Source organism: Micromys minutus (genome assembly GCF_963924665.1).
Source record: "Micromys minutus genome assembly, chromosome: 31".
Taxonomy (NCBI): Eukaryota; Metazoa; Chordata; class Mammalia; order Rodentia; family Muridae; genus Micromys; species Micromys minutus.
Window position 1 is genome coordinate 27,056,992 of NC_137966.1, and position 11,328 is coordinate 27,068,319.

Below are 11,328 nucleotides of genomic sequence, written 5' to 3' on the forward strand. Positions count from 1 at the left end.
ACTCATTTTTTGAGGCTACAATAACCCTCATACCTAAGCCACACAAAGACCCTACAAGGAAAGAGAACTTCAGACCAATCTCACTTATGAACATTGATGCAAAAATACTCAACAAAATCCTTGCAAACCGAATCCAAGAACACATCAAAACCATCATTCATTATGACCAAGTAGGCTTCATCCCTGGGATGCAGGGATGGTTTAACATAAGGAAATCCATCAATGTAATCCACGATATAAACAAACTTAAAAACCAAAATTACATGGTCATCTGACTAGACGCTGAGAATGCATTCGACAAAATCCAACACCCCTTCATGTTAAAAGTCCTGGAAAGAACAGGAATCCAAGGCCCATATTTAAATATAATAAAAGCAATATACAGCAAACCAACAGCCAACATCAAACTTAATTGCGAGAAACTTGAAGCAATCCCACTAAAATCAGGGACTCGACAAGGCTGCCCACTCTCTCCCTACCTATTCAACATAGTACTGGATGTCCTGGCTGGAGATATTAGACAGCAAAAAGAGATAAAGGGGATACAAATCGGAAAGGAAGAGATAAAAACATCACTCTTTGCCGATGACATGATAGTGTACTTGAGTGACCCCAAAAATTCCACCAGAGAACTCCTACAACTGATAAACAAGTTCAGCAAAGTGGCCGGATACAAAATTAACTCAAACAAATCAGTAGCCTTCCTATACTCAAAGGACAAACATGTGGAGAAAGAAATTAGGGGAAAGGTACCCTTCAAAATCGTTACAAACTATGAAATACCTTGGTGTGACTCTAACTAAGGAAGTGAAGGACCTGTATGACAAGAACTTCACACCTCTAAAGAAAGAAATTGAGGAGGATCTCAGAAAATGGAAAGATCTCCCATGCTCATGGATTGGAAAGACCAACATCTTAAAAATGGCCATCCTACCAAAAGCAATCTACAGATTCAATGCAATCCCCATCAAAATTCCCACCCAGTTCTTCATGGAATTGGAAAGATCAATGTGCAATTTCATATGGAATAACAAAAGACCTAGAATAACAAAATCCATCCTCAACAACAAAAAAACATCTGCGGGAATCACTTTCCCTGACCTCAAGCTACATTACAAGGCAATTGTGCTGAAAACTGCATGGTACTGGTACAGAAATAGGCAAGTGGATAAATGGAATAGAATAGAAGATCCAGAAATGAGCCCTCATGTATATGGTCACCTTATTTTTTACAAAGGAGCAGTAAACATTCAATGGAAAAAGGACAGCCTATTCAACAAATGGTGCTGGTCCAACTGGCACTGAACCTGCAAAAGAATGAAAATAGACCCGTTCTTATCTCCTTGCACAAAGCTCAAGTGTAAGTGGATTAAAGATCTCCACATTAAACCAGATACACTGAAACTATTAGATGAGAAAGTAGGGAAAACCTTAGAACACATAGGCACAGGAGAAAATTTTCTGAACAAAACACCAATGGCTCAAGCTCTAAGGTCAAAGATTAACAAATGGGACTTAATGAGATTGCAAAGTTTCTGTAAGGCTAAGGACATCGTCAAGAAAACAAAACAGCAACCAACAGAATGGGAAAAGATCTTTACCAACACCACATCAGATAGAGGCCTAATATTCAAGGTGTACAAGGAACTCAAAAAGCTAGACACCAGAGAATCAAATAACCCTATTAAAAAATGGGGTACAGAGCTAAAGAAATCATTTTCAGTTGAGGAACACCGAATGGCCGAGAAACATCTGAGGAAGTGCTCGACATTTTTAGCCATCAGGGAAATGCAAATCAAAACAACCCTAAGATTCCACCTCACACCAGTCAGATTGGCCAAGATCCAAAACTCAGATGACAGCAGATGCTGGTGAGGCTGCGGAGAAAGAGGAACACTTCTCCACTGTTGGTGGGGTTGCAAGCTAATACAACCACTCTGGAAATCTGTCTGGCGATACCTCAGAAAATTGGATATAGTACTACCTGAAGACCCAGCTATTCTACTTCTGGGCATATACCCCAGAGACACTTTAATACACAACAAAGATATATGCACCACAATGTTCATAGCGGCTCTATTTATAATAGCCCGAATCTGGAAGGAACCCAGATGTCCTTCAGAAGACGAATGGATACAAAAATTGTGGTACATATACACAATGGAATACTACTCAGCCACCAGAAACAATGACTTAACCAAATTCTTAAGAAAATGGCTGCATCTAGAGAAGATCTTCCTGAGTGAGATAACCCAGTCACAAAAGAACAGACATAATATGCAGTCACTGATAGTGGGATGCTAACCCCAGAGGCTTGCACTCCCCCAGAAACAACTCACAGACTGTATGAAGTCCAAGAAATAAAGAAAACAAAAAATATACATATATTCACAAAACAAGAAGACTTTGACTATTTCCATGTTGCGTTTTGTTTTGCATGTACTTTACGCTTATTGCAACTAGTAGGTTTTCAATGCATACTGTCAAGCCCTTGAAAAAAATCAAGTACTGACTAAAAAACATATTCACATGGTTTTATGTAAAATTTATTTTAATGTCTGAAAAAACAGTACTGACAAAAATGTATAATTTTAAGCAAAAAATGTTTAAAATCTGTACATTTATCTTTGTTTTGCAAAATAAATTCGTTTAAAAAAAAAAAGCTTTGTGAGTATTCACCACCATCTGTGCCTGTCAGGTTTGTCAGCTCTGCATCAGTCCTTGTCTGTGTCCCTCCTACTCCTACACACGGTGTCCTGTGCAACAGTCATCATCTGGCAGTTATACCAACATATGTGCACCTAATTTGTTTGAAACATCCCACAGCCTACTCAGGAATTCGGAATTCCACTCAATAAAGAAGAAATAGTTCATTCTTACAGGGGAAGTATTTGCAACAAAGGGAGTCTTTAAGGATGCTTTCTTAAACAGGATGCTCGCTCCAGTGTCAAAGCCTACACTTAATTTGAGTTTTGTGGACCAATGCCCAGGCCTTGGAAAACTACATTATGGGGCTGGCTTGCACAGCCATTCTCATTTAAAAGTAACACTTCCATATCCATACATAAAAGACATGCATTTGCCTAACAGAACACCTGGAGCTTAAAACACTGCACGGAACATCTACAGAATGAGGAAAGATGTCCTTAGCAGTTTCCTGAAGGATGACAGATGGGTTAGAAAAGACTGTGTGAGTAGTATAAATGCTGCCATGTAGTCACAGAATTTCCAGAGTGGAAGATTAAGTAAGTGCTAATTCCATGGCGATCCTAGGAAGGAAGAGTAGAGACGCAAACACCCAACTTCCTGTGTTTTGGAACAGCAAGGGCAACTCCCTGAGACATATGCTGAGAACAATCTACTGCCTGGAGCACAGCTAAGACAGACATGCTGTGTTGGATGGAGCTGAATGAGAAGAAGAAAAAAAATCTATGTGCCTGTGAAGTTGTGCCTCTCCAAGAACAGCAGCAGTGAATGGCAATGATCCCCATTCATATGTTCTGAAGCCCAACAGGGTGATTTGCTTGTACTGAAAGGTGTTAGAAGAAACTGTTAGCACACAATATGGGAGCTTTTTAAAGTTATCAAGTGGAAATAGTTTGAAGGTAAAACACCCTTTTCAAGATTGCTCATCACTTTGCTTTTGAATTTCTTCAGTTTTGTATTTTAGTATTTCTTTTCATGAGCCACATAAATGGTAAAAGAAAAATTCTTAATGTACTGAAAAAAATAACTTCAGGAGCAAAGTTCTCAAGATGTATTCATAATTTCATAAATATGTTTCACAAGATATTTAAATAGGAAAGTAACTAGGATTCAGTGAATCTTTGCTTTTTTGTTTTTCATTCTCACTAATGCTAAGACAGGTATTTCATCATTTTTAGTATTGAAGTTCAGTGTAAAGATTTATGTAACTTTGTATATTAAATATAATTAAAATGTTAAAAAAATAATTTTTACCACTTACGTTTTTATTATGCTAATGCGTATTAGTCTTCTGCCTGCAAGTGTCTTTGTTTCCCAACTCCATACAGTACCCACAGAGGCAAGAAAATAGCAACACATTCCCTGGTCTAGTTTAGACTATTGTAAGACACCATATAGATGCTGGGAGTGAAAACAAACGCAGAACTTCTGGAAAAGCAACCAATGCTCTTACCATATGAGCCCCAGAACACATTATTTGAAAGCATTCCTTTACTATAGTCTGAATTTCTTGATGCCTGTTATGTTTCCCAATTCACTTCTTTTCGTTTGTTTGGTAAAGGTCTGTTGGTTTATCCTCTTAAATACCTAACTCTAGGCAGTCGGTGGTGCATGCCTTTAATCTGAGAATTCAGGATGCAAAGACAGGAAGATCTCAGAGTTCTAGGGCAGCCTGGTATACAGTGAGTTTCAGGACAGCCAAGACTACATAGAGAACTCCTGTCTTGAAAAACAATGTGCAGTTGTGAGATTGCAGCTCTAGTTACTTCGGCTGCTCAAGAGTTATACCCTGACTGTAAAATGGAGAAGCCAGTGGTGCTGCTGTTGTTTTTCAGAGACAGTTCAAGTTTGAATCACTAATTCTACTAACACTTCCAAGATGTCAAAAACAAACAAATCCAAGTCTGAGGCTTGCTCTTCTTGATCAAGATCTGTATCTAGATCTCGGTCTTGTTCGTTTTTAGTCTCGGTCCCAAAGCTGATCTGTCTCTTGTTTAAGGAAGCGCAGGCTTCCTGAGTTCTAGGTCTTGTTCCAGATCATATTATCCAGCTCATAACAAAGAAAGAAATCACCCCATACTATATCATAATAGATGATTCCAAGGTCACAATAAAGGCTACAGGAGGCCATATTACTTCCGTGGGTGAAACCGAGGCTTTTATCCCTGGGGCCAGTATAACCGAGGTGGCTATGGAAACCATTCCAATTGGCAGAACTACCGGCAAACATAGAGACCTCATCGGGGCTGTTCTCGATCCCAGTCTCCAAAGAGAAGGCCCCCTTTACCACAGTCCAGGAGCCATTCTAGGAACTCCGATAAATCATCCTCTGACAGGTTAAGACGCTCCTCTTCCTTCAACCACAGCAGAGTTGAGTCTTTTAAGCTAAAATCTACAAAAGAGAAGAAGTCTTCTTCCAAGAATAGCCAGCCAGCCATCTCAGGCAGCTGTCGATAACCAGGGAGATGAGGCTAAGGAGCAAACATTCTCTGGAGGCAGCTCTCAAGATATAAAGGGGTCTGAGAGCTCAAATCCTTGGCCAGATGCCACCACCTATGGCACTGTTTCTGAACCACAGGCCTCAGTTTCTGATCTGTCACCGGGCGAGAAACCCAGCACCTAAAAACCTTCTCAAGTCTTGTGGTTAGGCAATTGTCACCATGATCCAGCCCTGGGCCAAAACCTAGTCCTCCACGTTCTAATGCATCCCAGATGGGCTCGTCTATGTCAGGTGGTGCTGGATATCAGTGTGGAGCACACCAAGGTCAGCTTGACCATGGCTCTGGGTCTTTGAGTCCATCCAAAAAGAGCCCTGTGGGTAAGAGTCCACCAGTCACTGGCTCTGCATATGGTTCATCTCAGAAAGAGGAGAGCACTGCTTTGGGAGGAGCAGCATACACAAAAAGGTATCTGGAAGAGCAGAAGACAGAGAATGGGAAGGATAAAGAGCAGAAACAAATTCTGATAAAGAGAAGCTGAAGGAGAAAGGCGGTTTCTCTGATACTGATGTCAAGATGAAATCTGACCCATTTGCTCCCAAGATGGATACTGAGAAGCCCTTCTGAGGCAGCCAGTCACCCAAAAGCTCTGTGATGACTTTGAGAAAAAAGATGGCTGACTTCCACAAGGAGGACATAGATGAGTAAGATAAGGACATAAGTAGGGGAAGGAAGGAACCAGAGTTTGATGATGAGCCCAAATTTATGTCTAAAGTCATAACCAGTGCAAATAAAAACCAGGAGGAGAGAAGTCAGGCAAGTGGGACAGCCTGCATGCAGGGAAGGGAAAGCAGAGGAAAGCAGAGGAGCTGGAGGAGCCTTTCACAGACAGATTCCCAAAAGGAGGAGCACGAAGGGTCCAAGAGGAGCAAAAGTAGACACAGGGATTTTGTGCCAGAAAAGAATTTCTGGGTGACTGCATACAAGGCAGTCCAGGAGAAAAGTTCATCGCCTCCATGAAGGAAGATTTCTGAGAGCTGTGGCAAGTTGGAAAACAAAGGAGACTTTTCCTCAAGGAAGTCTTCATTTTCCATTACTTGGGAGGCCCAGGTTAATGTCTGGATGGACTTCTTCAATGAGGACCTTGCATGACCCAGTGGCTTATTGGCTCAGGAGTGAAAGCTTTGTTGGGATCCAGTTCACAGCAACAAAAAGGAGCAGAAGTCCATTCTATTTTCCAGCTATACAGTCAGCTCAGTCTCATCATAGTCCCTCAGAATTGTTTGCCCAGCACATAGTGACCATTGTTCATCATGTTACAGAGCATCACTTTGGATTCTCTGGAATGACATTGCATGAACTAAATACCTAAAGAAAGGAAGTGAACAAGAAGCAGCTAAAAATAAGAAAAGCCGAGAGATACACAGGAGGATAGACATTTCCCCAGTACATTCAGAAAGCATGGTTTGACTCATCAGGAATTGAAAAGTCCACGGGAACCTGACGACAAGGCTGAGGAAAAATACAAAGATGGTCCTCTTGATCTTGGCCTTTATATTGAATGCCATAAAAAACATAAGGCGAGGGATCTTAAGAGAGGTAAATCAAGAGAGTTGGTGGATTCCAGAGACTCTAGCTGCCCAAGAGAAAGATCAACAGAAAAGACAGAAAAGCCACAAAGGATCAAAAAAGCACAAGAAGCCAGTCTAGGCATCTAATCCCTCCTCCATCTCCTTTTTCTCCTCCTCCTCCTCCTCCTCCTTCTTCTCCTCCTCTTCTTCCTCTTCCCAGCCATCTCACTCCTGCCCAGCAGTGGAGAACCCAGAGGAAGCAGAAGAGAGGGAGGAGAGCACCACAGGTTTTGACAAATTTAGATTGGGGACCAAAGACTTCGTGGGTCTGAATGAAAGAGGCAGCAGAGCTCAGGGAACCTTTCAGTTTCGAGCAAGAGAGAGGTTGGGGCAGAGGAAACTATGCTGATAACAATAACAACAGTAACAATGATTTTCAAAAAGAAGCCAGGAAGAAGAATGGGATTCAGAGTATACACCTAAGAGCAAGAAGTATCACTTGTATGACAACAGGGAAGCGGAGGGCAGACAAATGGATGAGCTGAGGCCTTGGCAAAGAGCCTTCCCCTGGGGGCGGGGCTAGTTCATGTTCAGGAAATCCAGTACCAACTCCAAGTGGGCCCATGGCAAGTTCAGTGGGGAGGAGAAAGAGACTGGAGACAATGAGAGCGGGACAGAGAACAGAGAAGAGAAGGACAGTTTACCGCCCTCAGCTGAGCAGGGGCCAAACTTTCCCTGGGAGAAAGGCACTAGGAAAGAATCTTGAGGTCACCTCAGTGGTAATCAGGGACTAGACAAGGCTTCTCATTCTCTCCCTACCTATTCAATATAGTACTCAAATCCTAGCCAGAGCAATTAGCACTAGGATGTCAAAGGGATACAGATTGGAAAGGAAGAAATCAAAATATCATTATTTGTGGATAATATGACAGTATACTTAAGTGACCCCAAAAATTTCACCAGAGAATTCCTACAGATGATAAACAACTTCAGCAAAGTGGATGGATATAAAATTAACTCAAACAAATCAGTAGCCATTCTCTAGTCATAGGATAAACAGGTTGAGAAAGAAATTAGGGAAAAAACACCCTTCACAATTGTCACAAATAATATAAAAGACCTTGGTGAGACTCTTAACTGTCTTAGTCAGGGTTTTTATTCCTGCACAAAGCATCATGACCAAGAAGCAAGTTGGGGAGGAAAGGGGTTATTCAGCTTACACTTCTACATTTCTGTTTACCATGAAAGGAAGTCAGAACTGGAACTCAAGCATGCCAAGAAGCAGGAGCTGATACAGTAGCCATGGAGGGATATTGCTTGCAGGTTTGCTTCCCTTGGCTTGCTCAGCTTACTTTCTTATAGAACCCAGGTCTACCAGTCTATGGATGCCATCATCCACTATAAGCTGGGTCCTCCCACCTTGATCACTAGTTGAGAAAATGCCTTACAGCTGGATGTCATAGAGGCATTTCCTCAACTGATGCTCCTTTCTCTGTGATAACTCCAGCTTATGTCAAGTTGACACAAAACCAGCCTGTATACTAACCAAGCAAGTGAAAGGATCTGTATGACAGGAACTTCAAGTTCCTGATGAAAAAAATTGAAGAGGACTCAGAAGATGGAAAGATCTTCCATGCTCATAAATTGGCAAGATAAATATAGTAAACATGGCCATCTCACCAAATGCAATCTACAGAATCAATGTAATCCCCATCAAAATTTTAACTCAGTTCTTCAGAGTTAGAAAGAGAAATTTGCAAATTCATTTGAAGTTACCAAAAATCTGGGACAACAAAAACTATTCTCAGCAATAGAAAAACGTCTGGGGGAATCACAATCTCTAACCTCAAGCTGTATTTCAGAGTAATAGTGATAAAAACTCTATGGTATTGGTACAGAGATAGGCTGGTAGATTAGTGGAATAGAATTGAATATCCAGAAATGAATCCACAGACCTATGGTCACTTGATGCTTGACAAAGGAGCTAAAACCATCCAGACAAAAAAAAGCATTTTCAACAAATGGTGCTGGTTCAACTTAAGGTCAGCATGTAGAAGAATGCAAATTGATTCATTCTTACTGCCTTGTTCAAAGTTCAAGGTGAAGTGGATCAAGGATCTCCTTCACATAAAGCCAGATGTGCTGAATCTAACAGAAGAGAAAGTGGGGAACAATTTCATACACATCAGCACAGGGCTAAATTTCCTAAATAGAACACCAATGGCTCATGCTAAAAGACCAACAGTGGACAAATAGAAACTAATAAAATGGAAAAGCTTCTGTAAGACAAAGGACATTGTCAATATGACTAAAGTGAAACCCAGATATTGAGAAAAAATCTTTACCAACACTACATTGACAGAGGGGTATTATCCAAAATATACAAAGAACTCAAGAAGTTTGACTCCAGAGAACAAAATAATCTTATATATTTTTTTAAAAAAATTAGGTACAGAGCTAAACAAAATTCTCAACTGAAGAATATCAAATGGCTTAGAAGAACTTAAAGACTAGAAGACCAACCAGTGAGTTTGCACAGAGAGTCCCATGGCCCCAGGTGTATATGCAGCAGAGAATAGCAGTTTCTGGCATCAATGGGAGAAGAGGCCATTGGTCCATTGAAGGCTTGTTTTACCAGTGTAGGGGAACACCAAGGTGCTTAAGTGGGAGAGGGTGGTTGGAAGAGGGTGGTTGGGAGAGGGTGGGTGGAAGAGGGTGGGTGGGAGAGAGAGCACCTTCATGGAGGCAATGTTAGGACGAGGAGGGATTGGGTTGGGGGTAGGGGATAACATCTGAAATGTAAATGCAGAGAATATACAAAAAAATAAAAAAAGAATTGTTCAAGTTTCTTAGTCATAGGGAAATGCAAATCAAAATGATCCCGAGATCACATATCACTCCAATCAGAATGAACATGATGAAAAACAGAGGTGGCAGCAAATGCTGGCAAGAATGTGGAGAAAGAGGGGCACTCCTCCACCACCAGTGGGATAGCAAGTGGTTAAAACCACTTTGGAAATCAATCTAGTGGGTCCTCAGTCAACTGGAAATAGTTCTACCTCAAGACCCAGCTATACCACTCCTGGGCATATAGCCAAAACATGCTCCAACATGTAAGGACACATGTTCCACTATGTTCATAGCAGCCTTATTTATAACAGCCAGAATCTGGAAGAACCCAGATGTCCTTCAACAGAATAATGAATACAGAAAATGTGGTACATTTACAAAACAGAGTACTACTCAGCTATTACAAACAATGACTCCATGAAGTTCTTATGCAAATGAATGGAATTAAAAAATATCATCCTGAGTGAGTTAACCCAGTCACAAAAGAACACACATTGTATGCACTCGCTGATAAGTGGACATTAGCTCAAGATCTCAGAATTCCCAAGATAAAATTCACAGAGCACATTAAGCTCAATAAGAAGAAAGATCAAAGTGTCGATGACTCAGTCCTTCTTAGAATTTGGAACAAAATACTCAAGTATGGAGACAAGGTGTGGAGCAGAGACTGAAGGAAATGCCATCAAGAGACTGCCCCAACTTGGGATCAATCCCATATAGTGTCACCAAACCCAGACACCATTGGGGATGTCAAGAAGTGCTTGCTGACAGGATCTTGACACAGCTGTCTCCTGAGAGGCTGTGCTAGAGTCTGACAAATATAAAGGTGGATGCTTGTAGACAACCATTGGACTGAGCACTTGGTCCCCAATAGAGGAGTTAGAGGAAGGACTGAAGGACCTAAAGGGGTTTGCAACCCCATAGGAAGAACAACAATATCAACCAACCAGACCCCCTCCCTGGCAAGAACTCCTAGGGACTAAACTACCAACCAAAGAGTACACATGGAGGGACCCATGGCTCCAGCTGCATATGTAGCAGCAGATGGCCTTATTAGGTAGGACAGGCCTTTTGTCCTGTGAAGGCTTGATGCCACAGAGTAGGGGAATGCTAGAGTAGGGAGGTGGCAGAGATTTGGTGGCTCGGTGGGGCTTACACCCTTTAGAGGTAGGGTTCTGGAGACAGTATAGGGGTTTTCCAGACACCAATTGGGAAAAAGGCTAACATTTAAAATGTAACTTTAAAAATCCAAAAAAAAAAAAAACCCCTAAAAACAAAGAAACAATCAACCATCTTATATTCATTGATTTTTTTTTTGTTTTACTTTTCCCATTTCTTTAATCACTGAGCAATTGAATTTCCTTTTTCTTCCTTCCTTACTTCCTTCCTTCCTTCCTTCCTTTCTTTCTTTCTTTTTTTGTGACCTGATATCATCTTGTAGCATTTCTTTGTTTGTGTGTATGGTGTTAGATTATCGCATATCTTTGTAAGGCCAATACCAAAGCTGTGGTCTGGAGCTAGGCCAGGTAAAGTTGATAGATGGCTGCTAGACTGGGCAAAGCCAATGTGAGCTATACGTGTGGGTGTGGATATGGCAGGGATGGGAGAAAAGGGAGGCACAGCTTAGCTAAAGTCAGAGACTGAGAGTCTAAAGTATATCCTTGGCATATGTGAGGAGAGCATGTAACTATTTTCACTTCTTAATGATACATCATTTGTGAGTAGCTAAGCATTTATGAGGACATGTAAGTATGAGAATATTA

The 11,328-nt window shown here is 41.2% G+C and overlaps 1 pseudogene across 1 annotated transcript; it reads left to right on the top strand.

Moving 5' to 3' along the window:
• The first annotated feature begins 4,585 nt into the window (after positions 1 to 4,585).
• Positions 4,586 to 7,481, top strand: LOC308440464 (thyroid hormone receptor-associated protein 3-like; annotated as a pseudogene). Its single transcript has one exon. The product of its transcript is annotated as a thyroid hormone receptor-associated protein 3-like (transcript).
• Positions 7,482 to 11,328: the final 3,847 nt, after the last annotated feature.